The sequence below is a fragment of the Asparagus officinalis genome, chromosome 4 (genome assembly GCF_001876935.1).
Source record: "Asparagus officinalis chromosome 4, Aspof.V1, whole genome shotgun sequence".
Taxonomy (NCBI): domain Eukaryota; kingdom Viridiplantae; phylum Streptophyta; class Magnoliopsida; order Asparagales; family Asparagaceae; genus Asparagus; species Asparagus officinalis.
This window is the reverse complement of record NC_033797.1, coordinates 106,161,941-106,179,091: the sequence shown is the minus strand read 5'-3', so window position 1 is coordinate 106,179,091 and position 17,151 is coordinate 106,161,941. Positions and strand designations below refer to the sequence as shown.

The 17,151-nt window shown below is 35.7% G+C and overlaps 1 long non-coding RNA gene across 1 annotated transcript; it reads left to right on the top strand.

Annotated features, from left to right (window-relative positions):
* LOC109837935 lies at window positions 349–1,638 on the top strand. Its single transcript, XR_002246503.1, has 2 exons — window positions 349–437; window positions 1,351–1,638. It is a non-coding gene; the product is annotated as an uncharacterized LOC109837935 (long non-coding RNA).

The following is a 17,151-nucleotide window of genomic DNA, read 5'->3' as shown; positions in this document are numbered from 1 at the left end:
ATATAAATTTTTGAGCAGACCATTATTAACAAATATGCTCATGAGATTATTGGATGAGATTTGAGTATGTGCTGATGATAACATTAGTACATAGTACAGTCAAAGTTGGATTAAGGAGTTTAAAAAAATAATTACATGATCTATGGACAACTCAAGTATGTTCAAGTTTTGAGGACAAAACTTCAGTTAAGAGGGGTAGTATGTAATAATTCTAACTTTTTAGATAGATATATATAAGGAAAAGTATAGGGGCTTTTATGTAAAATTTGATAAAGGGTTTTAATAGCAAAAAGACCTATATAAATATCCAAAACCCTACTTTTCCAACAGCCTCCTTTCCTTCTCCCGTCCTTGTCTCGCCGCACAACACACACAAAAATAAATGGATCCGTGCGATTGAAAGAGGGTGACCGGTGGTTGTTTACACAATAACGAAGGTATGACTATTGGTAAAAGAATAATATATGAATGTATTAGGGTTTGGTTTGAATTTTTTATTTACAATCAATTAACTCGGTTTTATTTTGTGGTCGGCCATGGTAATGCTCTTGATAGCATGCAACACCTTGCTGTTGGGTTTTTTATTGCTTTTGTCATGAAAACCATTTGTCTTAGCCTAATTTTCCAGACCAAAATTTCTAATATAAAAATAATTTAACCTATATATATGGATGGCTAATGTTGAATGTGGACTATGGGATCTTATAGATTTTATATATTTGTTTGAATAGAGTATTATTAGCTAGTATGTATTTTGATTATTTAATAGGTTATCAAGTCTAAGGATATACAATAGCATTTATTGTTGTTTGGATGTTTTCTTTAGGGGTTCAAGTGACCTTGAAGTGGTAGGTTGAGATGCATATGTGTTTGATTTATTTCACTATTGGTTGGCCTTTGGCATATTTGTATAATGTGATTAGCTTTACGAACTTTGTTTATTATTGAAGCATATGCATCTCAAGTCAATATACCGGTATATGTCGGATATAAGCAAGCTATTAAAACAGGACTCAATGTGCCTCTATGAGGTTCTATTTTAGCGCTAAGAGCCCAAATTGGGTCTCACCGTCACGGAACCACGGGCTTAATAATTGTGGGGTTTACCGAGTCAACCGGAGTATGAAGTGTTGACCGCATTAAGACGTAGCATGCTTATTTCTATTCCATGATTTCTAATTTTCTTAAACATTTGTATCAAATACTAGAGTTCATTAATGATTCTATATCATTCTTATATTTTGTTTATTTCTCGTTGTAATATTTTAGTTTTGCAAAACCAGTGTTTAATGTATGAATTTATCCACTTATTGAGTTGTGAACTCATTGTGTTATTTCTATTCTTTTCAGAGACTCGGGATTAGGTGGAATTGAGGATTGTCAAATTCTTAGAACGGAGCAAAGAATAATTCGAGATTGTTATTGTCTTCTAGGCGAAGGTTAAATAAAGTCTTTAATGTTTAGATGATGAATTGAGAGTTTGTAATAATGAGATTCTTTCTTTAGGTTGAGATTTATTTGGAGTTGAGGAATATTTATTTTTATCAAGTTAATTGGCTTAGTTGACTTTTGGGATTATAGAGAATATTTGTTGTTGGTTTTAGTTCAATGAAGAGATTTGTTTTAGTGTTCTTTTAATGAATGTATATTTTGGAGGACTTTTCACAGGTTTAGTCCGGCTCTAATATTCCTTTGAGGTTCGGAAATTGGGGTCGTGACACTTAGACTCTGATTTGTTGATCTGATTTGGCAGTAAATCTGATTCCTGATTTGGCAGTAAATTCGATTCTTATTTTGGCAGTAAATCCACTTCTGAGTTCGAGTCTGAAACCGATCTTGATTCGGTTGTGATTCATCCGAGTCTGCTCTTGTTTGGATGACTCGTTGATTCTTCGAACCCTTGGCTTGATTCCACACCTGAATGGATGTATTCCGTTGCTTGCGTGCGATTCGTCAACCTCGTCGCCTCGTTGGTTCGTCGGTTTGTGCCGAGCTATGCTAAGGGACCTATAAGCAATTTTATACGCCTACAGGGACAATTTCAGGTTATGTTGTACCCTCGTTTGTCTCCTTGGTGAGTCAATCGGGAAGAGTTGATATCCTCCTTCGCGGGGATTGAAGCTTCGAGAGGCGTGTGTTGCTTAGATAATACACTTTTCCAGGTATATGAGACATTTTCAGGTTATATTGTATCCTCGTTTGTCTCCTTGGCGAGTCAATCGGGAAGAGCTGATATCCTCCTTTGCGGGGATTGAAGCTTCGAGAGGCGCGTGTTGCCTGGCTGACACACGTTTTCAAGCATATGGGACAATTTCATGTTGTATTGTACCCTGTAGGGCGGGGTATATTGTCACATTACTTGCGTAACAATATACATTGTCCCTCTTGTGTAAAACAGATGAAATCGTCTCGCCAATATGATTGAACAGTGATCCTATCTCGCTAATTTTCCAGGTGAGTTTCACTCCTTGTTTTATCTTAGAAATAATCTTTCTTATTTTGTGTTATTTGTTTCAGTTGAGTTCTCGGCGGGTAGCTTCATGCGACAAGTGGTTGTAGCCGAGAGACTTTTACCACTAATGTGTTAAACCCTAGAGGGGGGTGATTAGAGTCTTATGCTAATCTAATCCGATTTTATACCAATTAAAACTAATTAACAAGTTATCCTAGCAAGTATAAAATACAACAAGATATGTGAGCTAGAATGAGTGATATACACAAGGGTAAACAAAATAAACAAGATAGTGGATGATATAAATAGTGAGCAATGGATAATGGCGACAAGATATATAAATATAAAAGAAAGTGCACCAAAGCAAACTCAAACACACGAAATGATCATGGAGATTGGACCTTCTGTCCTACATCTCCGCTCCCCACTCCCGAGAAGAAATCCACTATCACAACCGGGTTTTCTACGCTTACCCGAACAACGTTTACACCTCACACTCGGTTTTCTAGCTAATCGAAAACTTTACAACTACACAATTGATCATCACGAGATCACACTCACAATGTCGGTTTTAAACATTCACCAATCAATGTCTGCACTCCCTCACACTTGGTTTTCTAGCTTACCGAAAACTCTAAAACACTCTCAAATAACAATAAATGATTTGTTCTCTAATATAAGACGAGAAATCAATTAAAGCACAACTCAATGTTACAAACTATCACAACCCCAATTATACTATATATGTAAATACTATAAGCTCAATATGGGTGTGTGTAACAATAAGAATATCAAATCTAAACTCAATATAAAAACTAGCTTTAAAGAAAGATAATCAAACAAATTTGCAAATGTAAAGCTAGATATGAGTTTAGAAATTCTTCTCTGAAAAACAAGATGGAGAGATGGATTAACATGAAGCCCAAACAATGTAGATGATCTCCTCCATTTGTGAAATAGTCTTCACAAACCAAACTCTTTTAAAACACACAAAAAAAACTTTAAAACCCTTGTTAAACTTGTTTAAAACATTCTTATTGTTGGGTATGAGAACTGAGAGCAAAGGGGTATTTATAGCCTCCCAAAACCTCAGTCAAAAAGACAAAACAAAAAACCAAAAAGCCCATAGAAAAACAGCTGAGGAAATAGCCGTTGGAACAGATTTGACTGTTTGGTGGTCGACCGTGGCGATTGACCGCGAGCAACAAAACAGCAAAACTACAGCTCAGAACAACAGACGGTCGACCGTGGCGGTCGACCGCAAAACTCTCTGGACTATATTCGGTCAACCGCCACGGTCGACCACGAGCCATCAAGAAACATACTGAGTCTCTGGACTCAGGGGCGGTCGACCGTGACGATCGACCGCAAACTGACACGAAACCTGAAATGCAGTTTTCTGAATTTGAAACCTTGTTTAAAAATATCAAATAAATTTAGTAAAATATAAAACTACAAAAATTAGTTTTTAAAAAGGACCTCCCAAATGAAAAATATTATCATTTTGCAAAATATTCCAAAACATGAAAATGTGAACATATGAGTTTTGACATTTTAGCTTAACCATGTTTTGAAACATTACAAAATAATTATGTAGACTTAATAAAAGATGTGTATGATTGTTATTAAGTCCATAAACCAAGAAAACAATATTTTCACAAAATTACATATTTTGCAAACATTTCAAAAGTAAATATGATTTCATTGAACTAAATAAAATTGATATTTGATGAAATCATATATAGGCATGTAAGTATGAAACAAAAATATGTTTTCTAATTATATTCAATTGTATTATATTAAAACTTAAAAACTATCAAACCAAAACATATAAGTATATATATAACTATATATATAAAACCAAAACGTGTATGTGTGTATATGATTGAGCTTAAAGTACTAACACACATAATATAAAACCTAAAACTAAATTTACCCAAGCTTGTGATCTTCAACGAAGCTCTATCTTGGTATACTTTCGGATGAAGCTTGAACTTGAATCTTTAACTTTGAATTATGTAGGCTTCACTCCACAATTCCACCAACCTCCATTGGATATGATCGTGAATGCGCAATTCCATCCATCCTCCAACATGTTGTTTGTCAACAATAAATAGAATTACACAAATACTACACAAATAACATTAGTGATAAATTGTTTGTTAAACATCATCAAAACAAGAAGGCCAACAATCTCTCTCTTTTTGATGATGACAAACAATTTAAAAAAAGGATATATGCATGAAAGGAAATGAATATATAAATTATAATTATCATGCATATAAACAAGAAAGAATATACTCACAATATTTCTCCCCTTTTGACAACATCAAAAAGGGGAAAAACAAAAGAATGAAGAGGGTGAAAGCTCCCCCTACAAATAAGCATGGGTGAGTATAACAAAAATATATATATAGGGAATGCTCCCCGTATCAAAATGCCATATAGAATATATGAAATGAAGATCATGGCAAACATATGTGAGCAAGCATAGATGGAAAATATGCTAAACACAACTCACATACATAAAGACAATGAGAACATATATAAGTATATCAAAGTGAACATAGTGTCTCATTTCTCAAGCATAAAAACCATGTATGAATGAATTTATGAAAGCAAAAGAATGAGGAAACATGAGAACCATGAAAAAAAAATTTCAAAAGAAAACAAATCACTCAAATGAAATCATAAATCAAAGTTTGAATCCAAAAACGATGTTTGATCAAAAAGAACACTTTCTTTGAGGACTTGATCAAACCACTCATAGAATACATTATAAAGCATATATGAAATTTGAATCATCTATTTGTGCTATATAATGAATTCAAAAGATCAAATCAAAACAAAATTTTCATAGTTCAAGAGTGAGATTACAAAACATACAAGAATCATGAACTATAGATTTTAAAAACTAAAAATCATTTTTAAGAGTATAAAACCAAACCATCATTGATTTTCAAAAATCAAGAGAGGCAACCATATCTAGCTCTAGAGCTAGTAACAACCCATATAAGCATTTAAGCACCCGGTAAACAAGATTTGGGAATAAACACCCAATAAACCTGGAGGGTTATATGAACACAAACCTCTCATCAAAATCAAAGTTAATAAAATGAAAACAAAATAATTGATCAATTAAAAATTATTTTCATATAGAAAAAAAATTAGAACAAGTTTTTCAAAACCAAGAAAAAGAAAAATAGAAACACTAATATTCTTGGTTTAAAAATTATTTTGGCACCCAAACATTCTTGGTGCCGGATTGTTTAGGGACATGACCCCTATCAATAAAGCTCAAAGCCCTAGGGTTATGAACCCTCTTGGGTACATATGGTGCACGAACATGGTCATAATAAAAATTACTCAAATAACCCTTCCAATTGTAATAAGTACAATGGAAAGGAAGCATTTGATTTTGTTGACCAAACGGTTGTGCACGTGACTCATTTGCAAAAATAGGTTTATCTTGGAAATTAATTTACAAACGAGAAACTATCCTCAAATCAAAACAAAATTTGGTCAAATGACCAAAACGGCCACAAAACTCATATCTGTACATATGGGCATGTTTATGATGATCTATATGTGTGTGTACATGTGAATGTGATGAAGAAACTTGGTAGAATGCACAAGAATTATTTATCTTGATGGGTTTTTGTGCATTATAACAAAATCTAGCAAGGTGGCCTTTATGACCGCAATTAGTGCATTTGTAGACTTTGTTATACATGTGTGCATAGTGTGTAGGTTTCTTAGAAGAGTTTGCATTAGACTTTGCACACAAGTCCATAAGCTTGTTGTAATTATTAATGCATGTGTTTAAGATTGAATCTAAACAAAATATACGGTTTTTCACATGATTCATCTTTAGATACAACATCATTGATAATAGAAGTAGAGCATGTATGGTTATTCTTAAAAGAATCAAATTCATTTCAGAGCATGTATGGTTATTCTTAAAAGAATCAAATTCATTTCTAATACATTCTACTTCTAGCATGGCATCATTATTAGCATGAGTTAAGCAAGAATCAAATTCATTTCTAATACATTCTACTTCTAGCATGGCATCATTATTAGCATGAGTTAAGCTAGCAATTGATGAGGTTAATTTTTTATTTTCTAAATTTAATAAGTTATTATTTTCTTTAAGCATAGTTTTTTTTTTTTTGCAATGACATCAAATTTGGACACTAGCAACTCATGATCGGATTCTAAATTATCATACTTGCTTTGTAAATCAAAAAAATCTTTATACAATTTGTTAAAGGCATGTAATAATTTATCACTAGCACAAGCAAGTTCATCACTAGATAAATCATTATCGGGTTCGAACACGCAAACCTCACTAGGGCTATCACCTAGTGGTCGTGTGCATGATGCTCCATATGAACTTGAAGCGGGATTCTCCAAAGCTTGTCAGATCGCCTCCAAGTCCCCTTGATGTGCTTCAATAAGTTCCCATAAGTTGTAAGCACTATCAAAATGAACAAACTTGTTAGACATAGATGAATTAAGAGCATTTAGCAAATATTCTAACAAAATCTTGTTCATTATAAATAATCTTTTATTATTTTTACACCACTTGGATTTCTCCAAAGTAGGTATAATATAAGCATCATCTATAATTTCCCATAAATCAAAATATTTAGATCTAACAAATAGCTTAAATCTAACACATCATTGGGCATACAGGAAATCATTGAATTTAGGAGCAATACTAGAATCATAGCCTAAACAAGATGCATTATTCATATTCATAATTTGTAAAAATATACAAGCAAGATACAAATGAAATCAAGACAAGATTAGCACAAAAAGATAACTTGGATCTTTAACTCAATCAGATTAGACCTTAAATCAAAAAGCACCAAGCTCTGATACCAATTGTTAGACCCTAGAAGGGGTGATTAGGGTCTTATGCTAATCTAATCCGATTTTATGCCAATTAAAACTAATTAACAAGTTATCCTATTAAGTATAAAATACAACAAGATATGTGAGCTAGGATGAGTGATATACATAAGGGTAAATAAAATAAACAAGATAGTGAATGATATAAATAGTGAGCAATGGACAATGGTGACAAGAAATATAAATATAAGAGAAAGTGCGCCAAAGCAAACTCAAACACATAAAATGATCACGGAGTTTAGACCTTTCGTCCTACGTCTCCGCTCCCCACTCCCGGGGAGAAATCCACTATCATAACCAGGTTTTCTACTCTTACCCGAACAACGTTTACACTTCACACACGGTTTTCTAGCTAACCGAAAACTTCACAACTACACAATTCATCTCCACGAGATCACACTCATAATGTCGGTTTTCAACGTTCACCGATCAACGTCTACACTCCCTCACACTCGGTTTTCTAGCTAACCGAAAACTCTACAACACTCTCAAATAACAATAAATGATTTGTTCTCTAATACAAGACGAGAACTCGATTAAAGCACAACTTAATGTTACAAACTCTCACAACCCCTATTATACTATATATGTAAATACTATAAGCTCAATGTGGGTGTGTGTAACAATAAGAATTATCAAATCTAAACTCAATATAAAACTAGCTTTAAAGAAAGATAATCAAACAAATATGAAAATGTAAAGTTAGATATGAGTTTAGAAATTCTTCTCTGAAAAAAAGATGGAGAAATGGATTAAGATGAAGCCCAAACAATGTAGATGATCTCCTCCACTTGTGAAACAGTCTTCACAACCCAACTCTTTTAAAACACACAAAACAAACTTTAAAACCCTTGTTAAACTTGTTTAAAACATTCTTATTGTTGGGTATGAGAACTGAGAGCAAAGGAGTATTTATAACCTCCCAAAATCTCAGCCAAAAACCCAAAACAAAAGACCAAAAAGCCCATAGAAAAACAGCTGAGGAAATAGCCGTTGGAACAAAGTCGACCATGGCGGTCGACCGCGAGCAATAAAACAGCAAAACTACAACTCAGAACAACAGACGGTCGACCGTGGCGGTCGATCGTGGCGGTCGACCGTGGCGGTCGACCGCAAAACTCCCCCCGCCACAGTCAACCGCGAGCTATCAAGAAACATACTGAGTCTCTGGACTCAGGGGCGGTCGACCGTGGCGGTCGACCGCAAACTGACACAAAACCTGTAATGCAGTTTTCTGAATTTGAAACCCTATTTAAAAATATCAAATAAATTTAGAAAAATATAAAACTTTGGGAAATGATTGTAAACATGATAATACACATGCTACAAAAATTGGTTTTCAAAAAAGACCTCCCAAATAAAAAATATCATCATTTTGTAAAATAGTCCAAAACATGAAAATGTGAATATATGAGTTTTGACATTTTAGCTTAACCATATTTTGAAATATTACAAAATGATTATATAGACTTAATAAAAGATGTGTATGATTATTATTAAGTCCATATACAGAGAAAACAATATTTTCACAAAATTGCATATTTTGCAAACATTTCAAAAGTAAATATGATTTCATTGAACTAAATAAAATTGATATTTGATGAAATCATATATATGCATGTAAGTATGAAATAAAAATATGTTTTCTAATTATATTCATTTGTTTCATATTAAAACTTGAAAACTATCAAACCAAAACATATAAGTATATATATAACTATATATATAAAAAACCAAAACGTGTATGTGTGTATATGATTGAGCTTAAAGTACTAACACACATAATATAAAACCTAAAACTAAATTTACCCAAGCTTGTGATCTTCAATGAAGCTCTAACTTGGTATACTTACGGATGAAGCTTGAACTTGAATCTTTAACTTTGAATTACGTAGGCTTCACTCCACAATTCCGCCAACCTCCATTGGATATGATCGTGAATGCGTAATTCCATCCATCCTCCAACATGTTGTTTGTCTATAATAAATAGAATTACACAAATACTAGACAAACAACATTAGTGGTAAATTATTTGTTAAACATCATCAAAATAAGAAGTCCAACATAATGCTGATAAGCTGGATATTAGTTTGACTTCTCAGGGGAACTCTTGCGAGAGGAAGATAGTGAGACCTGCAATCATCATAATATCTAACGATGAGGAGATAGAAGAGCCCGTTGCTACAATTGTGCCTGGCCAGGAATCTGCTTTCCCGGTATCTGGATGCGTGCAGGGTTTCCTCCAAAAGTTAGAGAAAGCTATACAACAAACAACCTCCGCCATTAGTTTTGGGCGAGGAAAATTTTACGATTTGCTCCCCTTCATAGCGGATAGACTTAAGGATATTTAGCGTGTGGGTGGTATCCAACTGGCTAGGCAATGCAAGCAAAAGCTTACTCACTTAGAGGTACTTATGTATTGCTTGGAAGAGCTGGTATACTCCGACCCACGCGATGAAGCCATGCCACTCATGATCGATGCTTAGATTCAGAGGATGCACGAGTGTAAAGCCCAAGCGAAACGCATATCAGAGCAAGAAGTTATCGTCACAAATTTGTATGAGCGACAACGTCATCTGCAGACTAAGATGGATGTTTATAACAATATTGTTGATCGTACGGGGGTCAGGACCGCCCAAGGGGAGAGGACCCTAAAGGACTTTAAGCTCGAGAGTATTAGAGTTCAAAGTGCTTATAGAGGAGGGTTAGAAGCTCTCCATGCACTGCGTCGAGAAGACACGGCTGCAGACACTACCGTCATTCTTGCTGATGCCAAACTCCGGAAGGAAGAGGAGGAGAAAGTTCGAGCAGAATAGGCAAAGGAGCTGGCCGTTGTCAAGGCTAAAATTGCCTCCTTCAAATTGTTAGATTTGATTTGAGACATCTTCTTGTATCTCCATTTGGCCTGACTTTATTAATAAAACGAAGTATTTTACTTAGCGCACTCTTCTCTTTATTGTGACTGTTATCCAATCTAGGATGAATAACCACAATACTTATAGGATTTTTGGTAAATCCTCAGCCATCAATAGATTTGACATGCCTTTATGATTACCGTTTGAATCGGGCTAGCATGAAGATTATTTAAGTTTTCTCTACATGTGACGTTGTGCCAAAAGAATAAATTCTTTTAGACTTAGCGCTATAATTTTGAATACATAAACTTAATCATCCCTTGCGGGATGCTCATAGAATTTTTGGCAAACCCTCAACCATCAATGGGTTTGATGTGCCTTTACCGATTACCGTTTGAATCGGGCGAGCATGTGAATTATTAAACCCATTCCACATGTAACATTGTGCTAAGAAAAACTCTCTTAGACTTGGTGCTATGATTTTGAATACATGGACTTGGTTGTTTTTGCGGGAACGTACCACCCGGCAATGCATATTAGACACAAAATTATCTCGGTTTGAGGATTGAGATAAATTCCTCCATGCATGAAAAGCATGGATTTTAATGCTAGAAAATGGTGTCTTCTCTTTAGGCAAAGACGAATCCGGTGCTGAAGAGGAAGAATTTTATATTCTATCTCCTACTGAATGAGAAACTCAAAGTGGAATCTCCACTCTGGGAATCGAAAAGATTTAGATAACCCTAACTGTTTAAAGGTTTGATTATCAAATCTGAAAGGGGATTTCTCATTTATCGAGATGCAATTTTGACTTTGGCCCTAACTGTTTAAAGGTTTGACCAGAGGGAAGATTGAGACGATCCTAACTGTTTAAAGGTTTGATAGCTCGATGTGGGTGGAGGTCTTTTGTTTATCAAAAGGGAACTCCGGTTTTGGTCCTAACTATTTAAAAGTTTGACCCAATGAGATTTTGAACGACTCTAACTATTTAAAGGTTTGATCATTCAATTTAAAAGTGGACCTCTCGTTCATGGAAGGAATCGAGAGAGGATTTTGGCTTGTGGTCCTAACTGTTTAAAGGTTTGACCAAGATGGGATTGGAACGATCCTAACTATTTAAAGGATTGATCGTTCAATTTGTGGACCTCTCGTTCATGGAAGGAATCGAGAAGGGATTTTGGTTGTGATCCTAACTGTTTAAAGGTTTGACCAAGATAGGAGTGAGGTGGTACAAATAACAAAGGGAATGTCGATTTACACAAATCACTGTGTTAATATAGTAGGAGTTTCTGGTGTCAAGTTGTAAGGACTTTAACACAAGGGGCTTTGAAACTTCAAATACTGTGTTCGGACTCTAATAATGAAAGTGTTGAGTGTATAGACACATCGGGAGTTTGAGTGGATCAAACCAGAAATAATTTTTAGTGAACCCATCATCAATTGATTTGATCAGTGAGGGATTAAGCACTCTACAATTAGACCGTGGGGGTTTTGTGAGGGAAGATTGACCAGATAAAGTCTTGAATCTCATCTCGACGAAAGAGTACTTGAGAAGTCACAGTGAGGGCGTTTTAATCATCTTGGAAATGATTAAATAGCCAGAGTGGGAGGTTCTTAATTGTAAAACCCCGTATTTTTTTGGTTATGAAGATATGTGAATTTTTCTATTGTGGTAAATGACTTGAGTTAATAGATATACTTGACAGCAAGTTATTAGAGATGTACGAATGTTTTAATCTAGAGTTTTGTGCATTGGTTTTGGCAAATTAGCAAAACATGCACGAATCTAGAAAATGTCAGCTTAGTCGACTCATGAGTCGACTTATGAGTCGACCAATGACTTGACTTACGGGCAAATTTCCAAATTTGTTTCAGTTGCATATGATGTGAAAATCAAATGTTTTCATATTATAAAAGCTCACAAATGAATTTGTAAATTAAGATCCAGATCTGGAATTTGTTTAAACATAAGTTTTATTGTGATTTACTGATTTCAACATGTTTTAAACATGTATATAAATGTTTAGGGTTTTAGTGTATGTTTCTTTTTATATGCTAATCTCTTGTTTTAGTGTGGCACATATATGCTAGAATCGGATTTATATTGCTGGAAATGATGAAGAGAAATTTTAGGTTTGAACTTTTGCAAATAAACAACATGTGATGAAAACTGGAGATCTGTCTGATCAGTCGACCTACCAGTCGACTTATTAGTCGACTTATTAGTCGACTTATGAGTCGAGTGATGAGTCAACCAATGAGTCGACTGACGAGAATTTCCAGCCTTTCCTTCTTTTTTCTATTTTGTTCTGTCAGATCGACCAATGAGTCGACCGATGATCCCAGTTAACTCATGAGTCGACTGATGAGGAATTTTCTAGTTTCCTCAGTTTTGGATCTATTTGGGTTGTTTCAGTTTAACTAAAACTGTTTATGTTTGTTTATTGATGTTGTGTGCTTTAATATGAATGAGGAGTCACCTCGAATAATTGGTATTAGAAGTTTTTGTTTAACTTGTATCTTTACATATGAGATGACATGCGGATACGAGTTTAAGTTTACACACCGAGGCGCATGTGAAATTTGTATAGGTATATCTTTCCACCTATCTCATCGATATTTACACAGTTTGTTCAGTCCTCATGTTGGACTATAATCCATTTTAGTCCATGTGTTGGACATTCAACATATTCAGTCCATGTGTTGGACATTCATCATTCAGTCCATGTGTTGGACAATTTATATATGTAGTCCATGCATTGGACATCTACTACATCTAGTTTAGTCCATGTGTTGGACACCTGTTTAGACCTTGAGTTGACACTTATACTTGTATAGACTGGACATGGCACTTATATGAGTTGTGACATGACACCGTAATTAAGTTCTAAGATGAGTTTGTCTTATTTTATTATTGTTCTTATATTAGATTTTGGGTTTGGTATTTAGGGATTTACAATTTGAGATACAAGGTATATACATGAGGGGTTTCTGTTTGTTTGCGGATTATTTTTTGCCTCAGACGCTACTATGCTTGTGTTGTAATTTCCTAAATACTAAAATCTCTTATACGTACAGGTAAATTACAATTCTGAGCCTACATCGTATATACATAAGCGAGGTTTCACTTGTTTTGGATTACTTCACTCAGACAGCTAACTTATGCTCATGTTGTTAATAATCCCTAAAAATACGATTCTGTGATTATATAAATATATATATAACTATATATATTATAATATATATAATAATAGTATATATTATTATATATAGTTATATGTTATAACTGGTATTTTTCTGTATACAACAAGCCATTCCCTGGGGCTTGCCGTTTATGATGTTGCTCGCTAGCGCTTTGACGCTCGTTGTCCCTCCCCCTTTCAGGTAACGAGCCAGGAGCCCGGAGAGTCGCAGGTTGATGGCGTCGCACTTTAGCTTCAGCCGTTTATTATAGTTATATTTTTCTTTTGAACTCCACTGTAGAACTTTGTTAGCCATTTGAGAGTTTATCCTAGAAGTTGTAAAGGCTGTGTGCCTTGTTTCCTTTTATTCAGATATTTGTATTTGAGATTTGTTGAGAAGTTCCAGTTTATCCATTTCAGACATTGACTAGTACTTCAGTAAGTTAGATGATGAAATATTTATTTGATCTTTATTATTTCATCAGTTGACTCTTGTATTATCTTTTACTTGCTTTTGTACCTATACCTGTTATTGACTCTACTAGAGAGATAGTAATTGTGATGGTAAAATATATTATTACACGGTGTGGTGCATGGTAGGTTTGACATTTTTGGTTTTACCTTGGACTGTAGCCTTGTGTGAACCCAAGGGCGTCACAGTTGGTATCAGAGCTCTAGTTTCAGTATCCTTAGGATCATCCCGTGTCGAGTCGTGGAGCTAGGATAGAGTTTCTTAGGATTCATATATAGAGTCCGATAAGAATTTCCTAGTATGAGTGAGGACGATATATGCGTATATCTCAAAAATTGAGGATATTTTTTTTACAACTATTTTATTTTAATTGAAAGTATTTGTGTGAATACTATGTGTTATGAATTCGTATGGTGATACATTATATATATATTTGCTATCTCACTTACTGTGAAAATTAAGCTCTCCTTATGATATTATAAATATCGAAACGAGGATATGGTCGAGGTAAAACTCGTACCTGGAGAGTTGGGCATGTAGAGCCGAGCCACAGTAGGCTCCACAATATTTGATCGACTCCATGGTGTCGTTAGCAGCAAGATCTTACCACACTCGAGGAGCAAGAGGTGCATCCGTTTCCGTCAGCAATACCATTTTCAAGAGATTCACCACCGGTTGTAACCGTCGTGGAAGTAGAGAGGCAATACCAATGATTACACCACCACCACAATCAGCTGTTGATAGAGCCGCACAGCAGGAGGTTTAACTCTAAAAGAATAAGAAAAATACCATACAATGAGAGCACCAGAGTTTCAAGGCACACCAGTTTTAATTTCAACCTATAAGGGAAGAAGTATGTGAAAATTTCTTGAACATCGACTTAGTTCCAAGCAGAAGGTTAGATGTATTCAACATTAAGGACATTGCTGGAGGATAGCAACGATATCCAGATTTTTGACAGGGCAGAAATTATCAACTATTTAGGAGAATTTTAGTCACTACTTCAACAAGCAGTTAGAGCTAGTCTAAGTGAAGCAGGGAGATATACCCATAGTAAGGGAAGAAATAAAAATCAGAATAGTGACAATGTCAATGGCAAGAAAACTATTGTGGAATTTAGAGAAACCTAGCAGCGAGAGAATGATTCTACCCCAGCAACAAAGACAATATAAGAAATAAACACCATATGATTTGAGAGCACCGAAGGAGCACAGAGTTCGGAGAACATGTTACAATCACACAAGATCGAACAAAGAGCGAAAGAATTATCGTAGTACCCCAGCAGGGAGCCAGCAAGATAGAGGTCACGGTCGACAATCTCAGAGTTATAATTTCGGCCAGCAGTGGGGATATAGAGGCACTACCTATTAATCCGAGGATTTTGAGGCTAGTAGGCCAGATTTGCATTATTTAGGAGATTCCTGAAGGACAAATGGTCCCATATTTGTTGCACCACCAGCGGAGTTTATTCAGCAATACCGCGTGATCAGGGTACGAGCGGAGCTTTCTTCGTGATTTCCTTTTCAGCTCGGATCTAGTTTGGTTTAAGAAATTCGCTTATCTCTTATCTTTCATACCTTCGCTGATAGGTTTCAGCTTGTAGCATATTCCTTAGATTTTCATTTGTCAGTCTCTACTCCTCGAGGTTGAGTGTTCCTTCTATCTATAGGAGATGTGTCATCAGACTAGACCCGAGTCTGAGTTAGTCATCAAGTTGATCGTGTTGATGATGTCAAATTTCAACATTCATTCTTGGTATGCATTAGCTATCATCATACCATATTAGTATCGACTATTTTACTGAAATAGTCAGCTTGTGAGCATTCGTTAGATTTGTATAGATAGTAGCAACCTCACAGGGTGATCAGAATGTGGGTCACTTCTGGTATACGTCGAGTAGGTGATGCTGAGGGACCGGAGTGCTGATTTGTGTGAGACCGGAGTTGTCTCAGAGTATCAGGATGTCTTTCAGGACATGCCTAGATTTTCACCAGTGAGAGAGGTTGTTTCCTGCATCAAGTTATAGCTGAGCACAGTACCGATATCCCGAGCACCCTATCGTACGGCACCTACTGAGTCGAGGGAGCTACAGATAGAATTAGATAGATGAGTTATCATTTTAGAGTATTACTCACTTTAGTATCTTTTATTTATGGGAACACTGATCCTCTTCGGGAGAATGAGGACGGTAACTATGATTATGTGTAGTATTTATGGGAACACTGATCCTCTTCGGGAGAATGAGGACGGTAACTATGATTATGTGTAGATTTTTATGATGTGAACAAGTTCACTATCCGAATGAGGACGGTAACTATGATTATGTGTAGATTTTTATGATGTGAACAAGTTCACTATCCGGATTTGATCGGATTTATGACTTGTTCGATCAGTTGCGTGAAGCGCAGTATTTTTTTTCATCGAAGATTGATCTTTGATTTGGGTTATTGTAGTTGTGAGTTTGGGAGATGGATTTATTTTCCCAAAGCCGTTTTTCCTAATTCGATATGAATCTTTCGAGTTTCTGGTTATGCCATTTGGATTGACTCATGCACCCGTGGTATTCATAGATTTAATGAACCGGGTTTTTCGTCCCTTCTTGGATCAGTTTGTAACCATCTTTACCATATATTCGAGATCCGAGGCAGAACACGAACAGCATTTTTAGATTTCTTTGCAGACTCTACAGGAGCATCAGTTATATGCCAAGTTCAGCAAATACGAGTTTTGGTTTTCAAAGTAAGATTTCTCGGCCACGTCATCAGTAGAGAGGGTATAGCAGTGGATCCGGCTAAAGTTATAGTAGTTCTTGATTGGGAACCGCCAAAGATGGTGACAGAGATTCGAAGCTTTTTGGGTTTAGCGGGATATTACAGGAAGATAATCCAGGACATTTGTGGTCTATGTAGATGCATCATTGGCAGATTTAGGAAGCGTCTTGATGCAGAATCAAAGGGTAGTAGCGTATATCTCGCGGCAATTGAGAGTGCATGAGCAGAACTACCCCACTCACGATTCGGAGTTAGCAGCGGTAGTATTCGCGCTAAAGACGTGGAGATACTATTTGAATGGAGTGTAGTTTGAATTGTTCACAGACCATCAGAGTCTGAAGTATCTTTTCTCTCAGAAGGAACTCAACCAGAGACAGAGGAGGTGGATCGAGTTTATCATGGATTACGGATTCAGGATTCAGTATCATCCGGGGAAGGCGAACGTCGTAGCAAATGTTTTAAGTAGTAAGCGTCGACATCGGGTTTCAGTTTCGAGATGCTC